Source organism: Plutella xylostella, chromosome 13 (genome assembly GCF_932276165.1).
Source record: "Plutella xylostella chromosome 13, ilPluXylo3.1, whole genome shotgun sequence".
Taxonomy (NCBI): domain Eukaryota; kingdom Metazoa; phylum Arthropoda; class Insecta; order Lepidoptera; family Plutellidae; genus Plutella; species Plutella xylostella.
The window spans coordinates 10,935,854-10,948,900 of record NC_063993.1 but is presented as its reverse complement, the minus strand read 5'-3'; the positions used below and the strand labels follow the sequence as shown (position 1 = coordinate 10,948,900).

At 39.3% G+C, this 13,047-nt stretch overlaps 1 protein-coding gene across 1 annotated transcript in view; it reads left to right on the top strand.

Moving 5' to 3' along the window:
• Positions 1–406: 406 nt before the first annotated feature.
• Positions 407–13,047, top strand: part of LOC105385660 (teneurin-m) — a 392,514-nt gene continuing 379,873 nt past the window's right edge. The window contains exon 1 of the mRNA XM_048625228.1: positions 407–644. The gene's annotated coding sequence lies outside the window, so the exon portion shown is untranslated. The remainder of the gene's footprint in view (positions 645–13,047) is intronic.

Sequence of the window (13,047 nt, the reverse complement as noted above, 5' to 3'; positions counted from 1 at the left end):
CGTACCTTGGGTCAAAACAAGCATTTTTACTTTTATCTTAATTTAATAAAATCTGGCCACACTAAAGCTTTAGCACAAATACTTGTGATAATAGATTATATATCCTACCGAATAAAGAGAATTTCACATTAATATCTTAGTTGTACGCTGCGATAGCTTCATTCAAAGTTGGGGTAGTCGAAAATGTCCCTAGGTACGTTACGTTACCCTAATCATAAAATTTCATAACTACTTTAGAAAAATCTTCACACACAAAAAGCAACCAATATTTAAATTTTAATAGCACCGACTTCTTAAACTTGCAAGATAAGGCTAGAAGGCTGAAATAAAATTTTCAGTCGCTGAAATTTACGGGAACTACGCGCCTTGGCTTAGGGCGGGCGGCAGTAAGGCTTTAACCGTTGAGTGGGGCGGGCGCGCTGGAACCTTCGAGAAAACTTGCATTCGAACCTCGCGTTCGATTTTCAAAAGTTCCGCGACGTACGAACATTCGATTTTGACAGTTTGAACATCCGTGCTGTTGTCAGTTCGCGTTTTCATGTAATATACGTAGTGTCCGGTTGTGATTAGTATTTAGGACTCTTTTTAGTGAGTTTCAAGTTTGTGCGATAATTTTTATAACAGTTGCCATCGTAGTGATATAGGTTAGTATTTTTAAAATTATTTCATTAAGTATATACCTAGTTAAAACTTAAATAAGTGCCTACTAGTGGAGATTTAGAAGCAATGCCTATAATTGAAATCTTTTTACTTATATGTATACTTACCTACTGACTTAACTAAATATAAACCGTACTTAATTCCTGAAATAACTCTAAAATGAAAAGGAAATGAATGCAAACAAGCTAGATTGTATATAAATTCAACGCACACACCAGCAATAAATAACGAGAAACTCTTACCGGGTTCGGAATATAATTATTTTCCATATGAATCAGTCCAACTTTCCTTTGTCTTATTCTAAAGTTAAATTAAACATATAACGACAGTTGACTGCCATGAATTATGTCCTTAATAAAGTGTGTTTCCTTGCCAAATTACTGAAGTCCTCGTATCGTGCTAAAAACAACCGTAAGTCCATAGCATAAAAGCTACATAAATTTACTTAACTATGGTAGTGAATCATTGGTTGGTATGCATCAGATGAATTTGATTAATATGAAGCAGGACTGTAACGTATGTGCCCATTTGCAGTTTTTTTTTCTTTAGGTTGCCGCAATGAACGTCATACTAATTGAGTCTTTTAAGTTGGTACAGTGGATGTTACCGTAAATATTGTTACGAATCTAATTTCACTCTTACGGTCTAAAAAATACGAGCAATGTGAAATGAGACGTTTTGTACAGAAATTATGTCACTGTTTTGATATCTTCAGGATTGTTTCTTTAGAGATGAGTTACTTTTTTAGTTAGTAACTTATATAGGTAGGTCCATAGCGCTGCTTATCATATTGTTAATAGAATAGCCCAGTCGCAATTTCATAATATTTAAATATTTATTATATAATAATAACTTTTTTATATAGTAGGTATTTAATTCTGCTATAGTATGTATATTTTCCTAATGCACTGTTAAAAGGCTTCTCTTCAAGTCCTTTTTCACACACAAACTAACACGAATACTTAGTATAATACCTAATACACTTGGAAATATCTTGTGGCAAAAAACATAAGTCCTCTTATAATAAACCCGGTTATAGTCATCAGAGATTTTATACAAATTAATAGTCTAAAGCGCCGAGTTAAACCAGATCTGCACTTTGTCTAAGTTTTAAAATAACACTCACTTTTTTGCCTTAACTGTGTACCTTTAGCACAAATTCTGTGCTATCAGATTGTCTTATCTTTGCTTCTTAATTTTTTTTTCTCCTTTTCCCGTGACTTAGTCGAAATTTCTAATCGGGGCATGTCCCGTCGGCCCCTAATTCTTTGCCGCGGTTCACGGTTATACTTTTATTCCGTTTTTCCTTGCTTGCACTAAATTATGTCCATAAATCCAAGTGTCCCGGACACGTCGGTCCGAAACTGGATTAATTAAGCTTAGTCTCTCTCTCAATGGCTTCGGTATAATTTATTTACAAACAAAAGTTGATTTATTTATGATAGTTTTCAATATCCTGTCTAGTATCCATACGTTAGGGTACTTGAAGAAATTTTTGTAAAGCATGAAATGGTTTACAAGGTTTTCTGTATATTCCTAAAATCGAACATTACGGCGAATTAAAAAAAACCGGCCAAGTGCGAGTCGGGCTCGCGCACAAAGGGTTCCGTAGCAGCAAATATAGTGTAAGCACAATAACTTAACCAAAATTACAGTTAAATCAACCTATCTCAAAAACTATAAGAGATACTTTGATCAAACCAAAAATCGTTGAAAGAGTTAATTAGCATGCATCACCTCTATTTTTTTTAGAATTTTATACCCCGTCGTTATAAAAATAGAGGGGGGGGGACATACTTTTTACGACTTTGAGAGCTGATATCTCAAAAACCGTTCACTTTAAGAAAAATGTTTTTTAGAAAACTTTATATCATTTTAAAAGACCTTTCCATTGATACCCCACACGGGTATGTACATCGAAAAAAAAAATTTCATCCCTCAGTTACATGTATGGGGGGCCCCACCCCCAATTCTTTTTTTTACTATTTAGTGTCATATTTTTGTAGCGGTTCATACAACACATATTCCCATCAAATTTCATCACTGTAGTACTTATAGTTTCCGAGTAAATCGGCTGTGACAGACGGACAGACGGACAGACGGACAGACGGACAGACGGACATGACGAAACTATAAGGGTTCCGTTTTTGCCATTTTGGCTACGGAACCCTAAAAAACGATAAACGATATGGAACATTGTTTCAAGTTGTTATAACCATATGCTACGATTTTCCTTTATTAAAAACTAGCTGTTCCTGCGAGCTTCGCTTCGCCTTAAAAAGTTTTCCCGTGGGAATTCCGGGATAAAAAGTAGCCTTTGTTCTTTCTCAGGGTCTAGACCATATGTATACCAAATTTTATTCAAATCCGTTCAGTTTTGGAGTGAAAGAGTAACAGACAGACAGACAGACAGACAGACACAGTTACTTTCGCATTTATAATATTAGTTAGGATACCTACATTATAAAAATTACCTTGCACTTTCATTCACTTACAACAAAAATACTGAATAAAAAGGGGTCTCGGGTAATCTTAAGAAGGGCTACAACTAATCCACTCGGTAAACAAAACAATTGAAAGAGCCGGTTACGAGTCTTCTCGTGTAATTATTTTGAACGTGTGCCAATATTCTGAGAGGTGGAATAGTGTAGGAGACAGAGATGTTCCTTTCATTATTTACTTGTGACCGAAAAACTAAAATATACGACTGCGTCTGTGTATGTGTCTGTGGTATTGTAGCTTCCAAACAGCTGAACCAATTTTCATTTTGTTTTAAGCGTCATAGGTAATGTTCTTAGCCATCTTTCATGGAAGTCAGTTCAGCTAAAGTTATGCAACTTTTTGTGTTGAATTTCGGGGTTTTTAACGTTAGTTAGGTGTCATGGAGTCACTCTACTTTCTTGTCAGGTTCTTTATTTACATAGCTGAACACTTTCAAATGAAATTAACGGAAGCAAAGAGTGCCACTAGCTCTCCATACACACAACAAACATACATAATGTACATAAACACTCAGACTAGGCGGCACTTTTGTTCGACCATCTCTATTTGATCCGCAAATGGTGGGTAAATAATGTCACATGTTTGTGTTACATGTTTAATATTAATATGAATACACTCGGCGATATCATTTCGAAATAACGAAGCTTCAGATTGCGTCGCCAGTTGCTCAGTTGGTTTTGCTGACTGAAAATAAACGTAGATATCTTTCGGAGGCGCGATTGATTATGCAAAGTGTGCGAGATTTGTGGGTTACGTTCTAAATCATGTCACTAATCCTTATAATTATTTATGCTGTTTTAGATCATAATTGTAGTCATAATCTCAGCCATAGGACGTCCACTGCTGAACATAGGCCTCCCCCAATGATTTCCACCTTGTCCGATCGGAGGTGGCCCGCATCCAGTGCTTCCCCGCGGACTTATGTAGTAATTATTTTACCGCAGAGAACTTTTTATAACTCTAGGAAGTCTAGGAGGTCTCGGGCTCGATTGCCGTTCGGGGAAAATATTTCTTCCAACTATTTTTTTTATCCTCTCGATTGGGCTTAAAATTCCTTGTTAAACAAAAGCTTCGCTTCACGAAAACTTTTACATCCTTCACTCTCAACCTAGAATCATAAAGTCATTGTTATAGTTTATGGATTTCCAGCATTAGCCGTAACATGACAACACAGAGCCGAATCTCTATCCGGATCGGAGTCTATTTGCGCGGCGGTTGTCCAAACAGCGGGCGATACCATAATCTCATGTTTGTACAAATCTAGCGACGCTAATCTGTCCACCTCCAGGGTAGGGTGAGTCAGCGTACAGTGCGCATAGGGTGACTTCAGGTGCTTCAGTGTTATTATACCATATTATGATAATCAGTCTCTGCTATAACATAGGTACGTATATAGGTATACGTGTTAAAGTACTAAAAATAAATGAATATTAATAGCAGTTCTCTATTATCACAATATTGACTTGTGTGCGTGTATATTGGAAGCTGAAGTTAAAAAAACCCTCTACAGCGTTCAAATACCTATCCTATGGCCATTCTATGAATGCTCCCCATAAAATTACTTACCTTGCAAACAGTCACAGACAAATACACACACGCACATACACTGCTCTTATAACCCCTCTTTATTCGTCTGAAAATAGCAAAACACCCTCAATTACCTATACCTACCTAAGCATGAATGAATGGGATCTATACCTAGCTGCCTAGGACATCCAGACTGGGTGGCTAGAGCTAGGTCGTTCGCGGCGATCTATCATAATCTAGCGCACATGCCGTCGTTATGACTAATGCCTTCTTGTGCCTAGTGCCTATAGCTGCTATACCTAGGTATGTGACTACGTGAGTAACGATTTTAATGGTGCATCGAAAATGGTGAAGGCTGAAAATTCAGTTAAATTATAATGTGAATACAAAAATATTATGACACCATGGGGGCAGATATGAAATTTTCTTCATGCGAGTAGTAAAACGATATTATACTTCTCTCTCTCTCTCTCTCTCTCTCAGCCTTCCGTAGTCCACTGTTGGACATAGGCCTCTCCTAACGATCGCCACCCCAAACGGTCACCCGCCATCTGCATCCAGCGGCTTCCCGCTACCTTCCGCAGATCATCAGACCAACGGGTTGGGGGGCGACCGACACGCCGTTTGCCGACACGGGGTCTCCACTCCAGAACCTTTCTACTCCAGCGGTCGTCGGCTCTGCGGGCTACGTGGCCAGCCCATTGCCACTTCAGCGTGCTAATCCTTTTGGCTATGTCGGTAACTTTAGTTCTCCTGCGGATTTCTTCATTACGAATCCTATCTCGCAGGGACACGCCTAACATAGCCCTTTCCATAGCACGCTGAGCAACTCTGAGCTTGTGGATAAGCCCTTTGGTGAAGCACCACGTCTCGGCTCCGTAAGTCATCACTGGCAACACGCACTGATTGAAAACTTTTGTTTTCAGACACTGAGGTATGTTTTCAGTGAAGATGTGTCGTAATTTCCCGAACGCTGCCCATCCGAGTTGGATTCTACGAGCTACCTCTTTATCGAAGTTGGATTTACCTAATCGGATCACTTGTCCTAGGTAGGGATACTGATCAACAACTTCGATGGTGACACCTCCTACAGTTACGGGCGATGATGAAACATGTTCGTTCGACATGACCTTTGTCTTGTCCATGTTCATTTTCAGCCCAACTTGTTTAGAGGCATCATTGAGGTCTGTGAGCATTTCGCCTAACTCCTCCAGCGTTTCCGCCATAATAACTATGTCATCAGCAAATCGTAGATGAGAGATATATTCGCCATTGACGTTAATGCCCAGTCTTTTCCACTCTACAAGCTTAAAAACATCTTCCAGTGCACAGGTGAACAGTTTCGGAGAAATAACATCTCCCTGTCTCACGCCCCTTTGCAACTGGATCGGTTTTGTGCTATGTTCGTGTAATCGAACTGACATTGTGGCAGCATTGTACATACATCTCAACACCTCGATATAGCGATAGTCTATATGGCACCGCTGAAGGGATTGAAGCATCGCCCAGAGCTCAATAGAATCAAAGGCTTTCTCATAGTCCACAAACGCTAGACATAAAGGTAGATTATACTCCTCGGTCTTCTGTATAACCTGCCGAAGCGTGTGTATGTGATCTATGGTACTATAGCCTTTTCGGAACCCGGCTTGTTCGGGTGGCTGGAAGTCGTCGAGTCTTTGCTCGAGACGATTCGTAATAACTCTCGAAAACAGCTTGTACACATGGCTCAGAAGTGCAATGGGTCTATAATTCTTCAATAGGGCTTTGTTGCCTTTCTTGAAGAACAAAGTCACTACACTTCTGCTCCATGCCTCCGGGCTTGTGCCTTCGAGTATGACGGAATTAAACAGCCTCCGAAGTGCTATTAAAATCGGTCTACCGCCGGCTTTCAGAAGTTCTGTCGTTATTCCATCATCTCCCGGAGCTTTGTTGTTTTTTAGCTGTTTGAGAGCTATACTAATCTCGTCTAGACTGACGTCCGGAATATCTTCGGTATAGTGTCGGGTGAGTGGCGCTCGGCTGTCGTGAGCACCGCTGGTAATAGGGTTTTGTGTTGTGGTGTATAACTGTCCGTAGAATCTCTCAATTTCTCCCAGAATTTCGGGCACTGATGAAACGGTGTTGCCAGTGTCGGTCTTCAGTTGGGTCAACAGAGTCTGCCGAACAGATCGATCTCTAGCAAAGACTTTGGAGCCCTTGTTTTGCTCTATTGCGTCTTGAAAGCGCTTGCAATTGTAGCGTCTCATATCGCAACGTCTTGCTTTGGCGATCTGTCTGTTTAGACGTCTGTATTCGACCATATCAACTGAAGACTGCAACCTCATTTCTCTCCGTTCTCTTATGAGACTCAGAGTCCCATCTGAGAGTTTTTGAGGTCCTCGGTTGGTTCGGGACGAAAAATATTTCGATCCTACCTCTCGGACAGTTTCCACAAACCTATTATTTAAATCGTCAACTGTAACGCAATTCTCTAAACATATCAGGCGGTCGCAAAGCTCAGACTGAAAGCTTTCGGGATCCTGGATTTGAGCAGGAGTAGGACGGAGCGTGGACTTCATTAGACGGGAGCGTTCTATTTTGCAGTTTATATTCAAAGTGCCTCTTACGAGTCGGTGATCGCTGCCGGTCTTAACCCTACTGATCACTGAGACATCATTGAATATGTGCTTCTTATCCGTCAATATGAAGTCGATCTCGTTTTTAGTCTTCCCATCGGGGCTAATCCACGTCCACTTCCTTTGTGGCTTCTTCTTGTAGAAGGAGTTCATCATATAGAGGCCCTCCTTCTCCAAGAAGTCAGCCAGCATTTGCCCACGATGGTTCCTGACTCCAAATCCATGTGACCCCACTTTCGTCTCGCCGCCTTCTTGTTTTCCGAGTTTCGCGTTAAAGTCTCCCATCACCACCGTGAAATGAGTAGTGAACTTACGCAGGGCAGACGATACGTCTTCATACGCAAGTTCGACCTCATCATCGGTGTGCTTAGATGTGGGTGCGTAAACCTGTATGACCTTCATTGAGTATCGTTTAGATATTCTCAGGATGAGGTACGCAACCCGTGTCGACACACTTCCGATTTCAACGATGTTGTTGACGAGGGACTTGTTGACGATGAACCCGACACCCCCTTGGGACAGTTGGTCGCCCTCCCGGTGGTACAGCAAGTTTCCGGACTGGAGAATTTCCGTATCCTCTCCCTCTCGTCGGACTTCGGATAACCCTATAATGTCCCATTTTAACTTGCTGATTTCCTCTTCCAGCTCCTCTATCTTCACGTCTTCCCTCAGTGTCCGTGCGTTATATGTTGCCAGGTGCAAGGGTCGGTTGGGCTGGTAGCCGACTCTCTGCCGGAGATTCTTCGCACCCCCTGCCCCGCCGTTACCGTGACCGCTACCGGAGTCCGGGATAGCGGGGCTGCCGGGGACTGGGGGCCGGGGCTTTGTTTTTTCCATCATTAGGAGGTGTATTTGCCATAATCACCGCGCTTGGCAGGCGTGTTGGTGATTCTCCTTTTTTACGGCGGGAGATCGCCGCCTCTGCTAGGAGAGGAGGTCGGGTCGATTTACCGCCGCCCGACATTCGGCGTTGTCACTCGTTAGCACCACCCAGGGGGCACGTGTAGGGTAACTAGGGTTTGTACCTACGGACGTGAGCGACAAGCCCCCCATTATACTTACGTAGCTATAATTAAATTTAAAAAAAAGATATATTCGGTGAGTAGTTCCATCGCCCGCCGTAGCGCTAGTGTTGCAAAAAATCGTTTACTACCGACTCGACTTGACTATAATAATGTAGGTATGTAATGTATCTAAGATTGTGTTGGGTAATCGTCAGCCAATTAGCTGGTATGTATTTATACATACTTACTTAAGTCGCATCATATTTCCCAATCGTTCCATTTACATCTAGGGCCACTTGCAGAAACATATTAAATCTAGATTTAGTGTCAAATCTCGATTTAAGAAACGTCAGTCCATATAAAATTTTACACTAAATCGAGATTTAACACTAAATCTAGATTTAATATGTTGGTGCAAGTGGCCCCTAGTCAGGAACAAATAGGACAAGTTAAAGAATGGTCGTCAATGTCCCGGCATCATTAGACTAAAATAGCAGAAGCCAACAGTATGTCGTATTCCAGTGTTTTAGCGTAAACTGGTGTTGCTCATCGAATTTTATACTTTTATTTCCCATAGTTGATAGACAATCAGTACCTCCCGGAAAAGAGGGGTGTAATAAGTTGAACGTGTCTCTGTAGTAGCGTACCTCCCAAACGACTGATCCGATTTTCGTTTTACGTTTTATGTTTTACTAGCTGTTCCCGTGAGCTTCGCTTCGCCTTAAAAAGTTTTGACTAATCAAATGATGAAAACCTCTTACCGTGTCACGCAATAGGTATTCCAATTTGTGTGTGTGTTTACGCGCCAACACAAGAATGCGTTAGTGGAAAGCGGGTCGCGGGAATCTGGCAAACGTCACCCACAGGAAATTGTGCAACCGAACTGTGCACTCCACACATACATAATAGCAGATAATACTTTTGCCACTAGTTCTAGTACTAACCCAGTTAAATTCTAGGTAAAGATAGACTAGCAATGTATAAACTAGCTAGATAAGCTTATCGTTTTTGGTACGTGTATCATCAACGGCTATAATGCCTTACAACGTCAGTTAGTCGTGACAGAATAAAAGTGAAGTCGACCAGAGCTTTTATCAAGTTTTTGGTCAATTGGAAGAGCTCTAATCAATCAGAATCACATGAAACAGATGAGGAAAGTAATAACTCAAAAAATAATACCTATACATCAATGAACAGTATGCCGGAACTTTCTGATGACGAAAAGGAGGAAATTAAAAACCTCAGATCTGAATTAATAAAATTGAAAAATGAACTGAAAGTGGCCCATAACGAGATTGCTAATCTTAATTTAGAAATAGAAGAAATGGAAATTGAAATGAACGAAATAAACAGAAAGAACACTATTTGTAGAAGAGTGACGGAAAGCCTCAAGAATGATTGTGTTACTCCAAAAAAGAATAAAGGAAAAGGAAAAAAGTCTCACCCGAAGACTACTCCTAACTTCAATAAGTGTTCTAATGAGATATCATTCGGTAATGATTTAGAAAAATCTACTCATCTGATACTACAGCAAGACAAAGAAAATATAAATACTACTGAAAGTAAAGTACAGGAACCCCGTATAGTATTTCCCAAACAACATAAAAAATACTCCAAGCTATGTATTCTGAGTTGTAACAAGAGAAATGCGGTGCTAGATATCGCCGAGAGCATTTTTAATGGATCTGAATATAAGATTATGCACTATCTAACACCAAATGCTGGAATAAAAGAACAACTAAACAATTTAAATGAGAAACTCTCAGATTTCACACTCCAGGATTACTGTATCCTAATGATTGGTGAGGAGGATTACAAAAAAACAAATAACTATCACGACTTAATTAAATATATAAGAACGACGCTACAAAATATCACTCATACAAATGTTGTTATACGCACTCCTACATATAATTGTGCAAAACATCAGACCATGTACAATTGGAGGGTGGAAATATTTAATAACCTCCTTTACTCGGATGTGGAGAGTCACGGTTATGCATATTTCTTTGACTCAAATGCTACTTTAACCTATGATCACTACATGTTCTCTAGGCAACACGGATTTTTAAATAATAGGGGCATGAGAAATATTTTGACAATGCTTTATGAAGAACTTGAATCACTAAAGAAATACTTCATAATAGAGAGCAACGACAACATCGATAGAACAACAAATGTACATAATAACAAGAATGAAAACCAAGGAACTGTTGAAACTGAAAACAAAAAATATGACTTTTTTCGTGTATAACCACATTAATATTTTGCATCAAAATATAAATGGTCTAATATCAAAGTCAGACATCCTTACGGCTCACGTAGACGAATTGTTAGACAATCATATAAAAACAGATTTGCTATGTGTAACTGAACACAACATGACTAACTGTAACTTGACATCATTAAATATACCAAACTTTACATTAGGTGCATGTTTCTCAAGAGAAAAATGTCACGGTGGATCTTGTATTTTAGTATCAAACTTGCATAAATATACAGAAATAATGGAAGTGTATAAATTCAACATTCCGAATATATTTGAATGCTGTGCAGTCAACCTTACTGAACATAATATCAATGTAATATGCCTGTATAGGCCACCTAAATATGACTTAAATACTCTTGACATTTTTTTAAATACACTAGACAATCTTTTGACTTCGCTTTCCTACAAAATCCCGAATAAGACAATTATATGTGGTGACTTTAATATTGATCGCCTTAATAAAACAAGAATGAGCATATACTTTGAACACATTTTATCAAGTCACAATTTAAAACTGATTATAAATGAACCAACCCGGTTGAGAAGTGGCACGTGTCTAGATAACTTTGCCCACAACATACGAGGCTGCAAAGCTGAAGTGTTAGAACTTGCATTGTCAGACCATACCGCTCAACTAGTAAAATGCCCAGTTAAAAAAACTTGTACTTTAAAACACTGGTTTATAGAAAGAAGACAGTATACTGTTGAAAATCTTGAAAAATTTCAATACTACATTTCTCAATTAAGCTTTGATGAGACCTATAATCTAAAAGAGCCAAACGCAGCGTTTGAATCATTTCACAGTATTTTTAAATTATTTTATGAGCTCTGTTTTCCTCTGACGAGAGTGAAAATATCAGCAACAAAACGTCCTAAGTGGATAACAAAGGGCATAAAAATGTGTGCTAAAAGAAAACGCGAAATGCTTTGGAAATATAGAAGACATAAAAATGATGCTAACAAAATAGTATTTAAGACGGGTAAGTAATACGAGGTATAAAAACGAATGGTATAACATTCACAAGGTATACGCCCATATGATATAAATTTATTAAGTATAACGGTCACTGTGCATAACAAACGAAAGGCATACTTACTAAATACATAATTTCGTTAAGAATAACGTTCAAAAAGTATAATTTCAATTGATATAACGATTAAAATGCATAACGTTTATAACATATATTCTACAACGGATATAATTATCATAATGTATAATGCACAAAAAGTATAAAAGATTGTCGTATCGTATTTTCATTATTATTGACGTTATGTGTGGGGAACGCTCCGCTCCGCTTCGCTGCGCTCCGCTTTAGTTTCGCCGAACATGTGCACCTAACACGCTCCTCCTCGCTTTGCTCGTCGTCGCACCTATCTTTAGGTTTTGGTACTAGGGGTTTTGACATTATTATTATTATTGGCGCTATGTGGGGAGACGCTCCGCTCCGCTTCGCTGCGCTCCGCTTTGGTTTCGACGAACATGTGCACCTAACACGCTCCTCCTCGCTTTGCTCGTCGTCGCACCTATCTTTAGGTTTTGGTACTAGGGGTTTTGACATTATTATTATTATTGGCGCTATGTGGGGAGACGCTCCGCTCCGCTTCGCTGCGCTCCGCTTTGGTTTCGACGAACATGTGCACCTAACACGCTCCTCCTCGCTTTGCTCGTCGTCGCACCTATCTTTAGGTTTTGGTGCTAGGGGTTTTGACATTATTATTATTGGCGCTGTGTGGGGAGACGCTCCGCTCCGCTTCGCTGCGCTCCGCTTTGGTTTCCACGAACATGTGGACCTAACACGCTCCTCCTCGCTTTGCTCGTCGTCGCACCTATCTTTAGGTTTTGGTGCTAGGGGATTTGACGGTGTTGGGTAATTAAACACAGATTATGAACTTTATACTAAATGATAGTATATATTTTAATCGATATACGTAATGTATGTTATACGAATTGATATTAGTCCTCGTAAGTATTATATATTTTGATTTTATATAAAATGTACGTTATACCAATTGAATCTTATACCTTATGAAAATATAGATTTTGTTGTTATACGTAACGTTCATTATATGTTGTGAACGTTATTAATGTGAAATTATACATTTCGTTTTTATACGTCGCAATACGCACCCATTTAAGACCTATGCTAAAAGACTAAACCTTATAATTAAACAAACACAAAGATCACAAAATGAGTACAATATTAAAATGTCCCATAACAAATCTAAAGAAACATGGAAAATCATAAACAACAGTAAAGCGCAATATCCTAATGAATATATAAATCAAATCAAAGTAGCAAATAAAATTATCCAAAATCCTCAAAAAATTGCTGAAGCTTTTAATAACTTTTTTATTGATCAGGTTCAACCACTTCATAAACAATTTAGTAAGGATAAAACTAGCACTCTCCCAAATCAAGAAAAATCTGTGTTCTTAGGCCTTACGACACCTGAGGATATATTCAAAGTG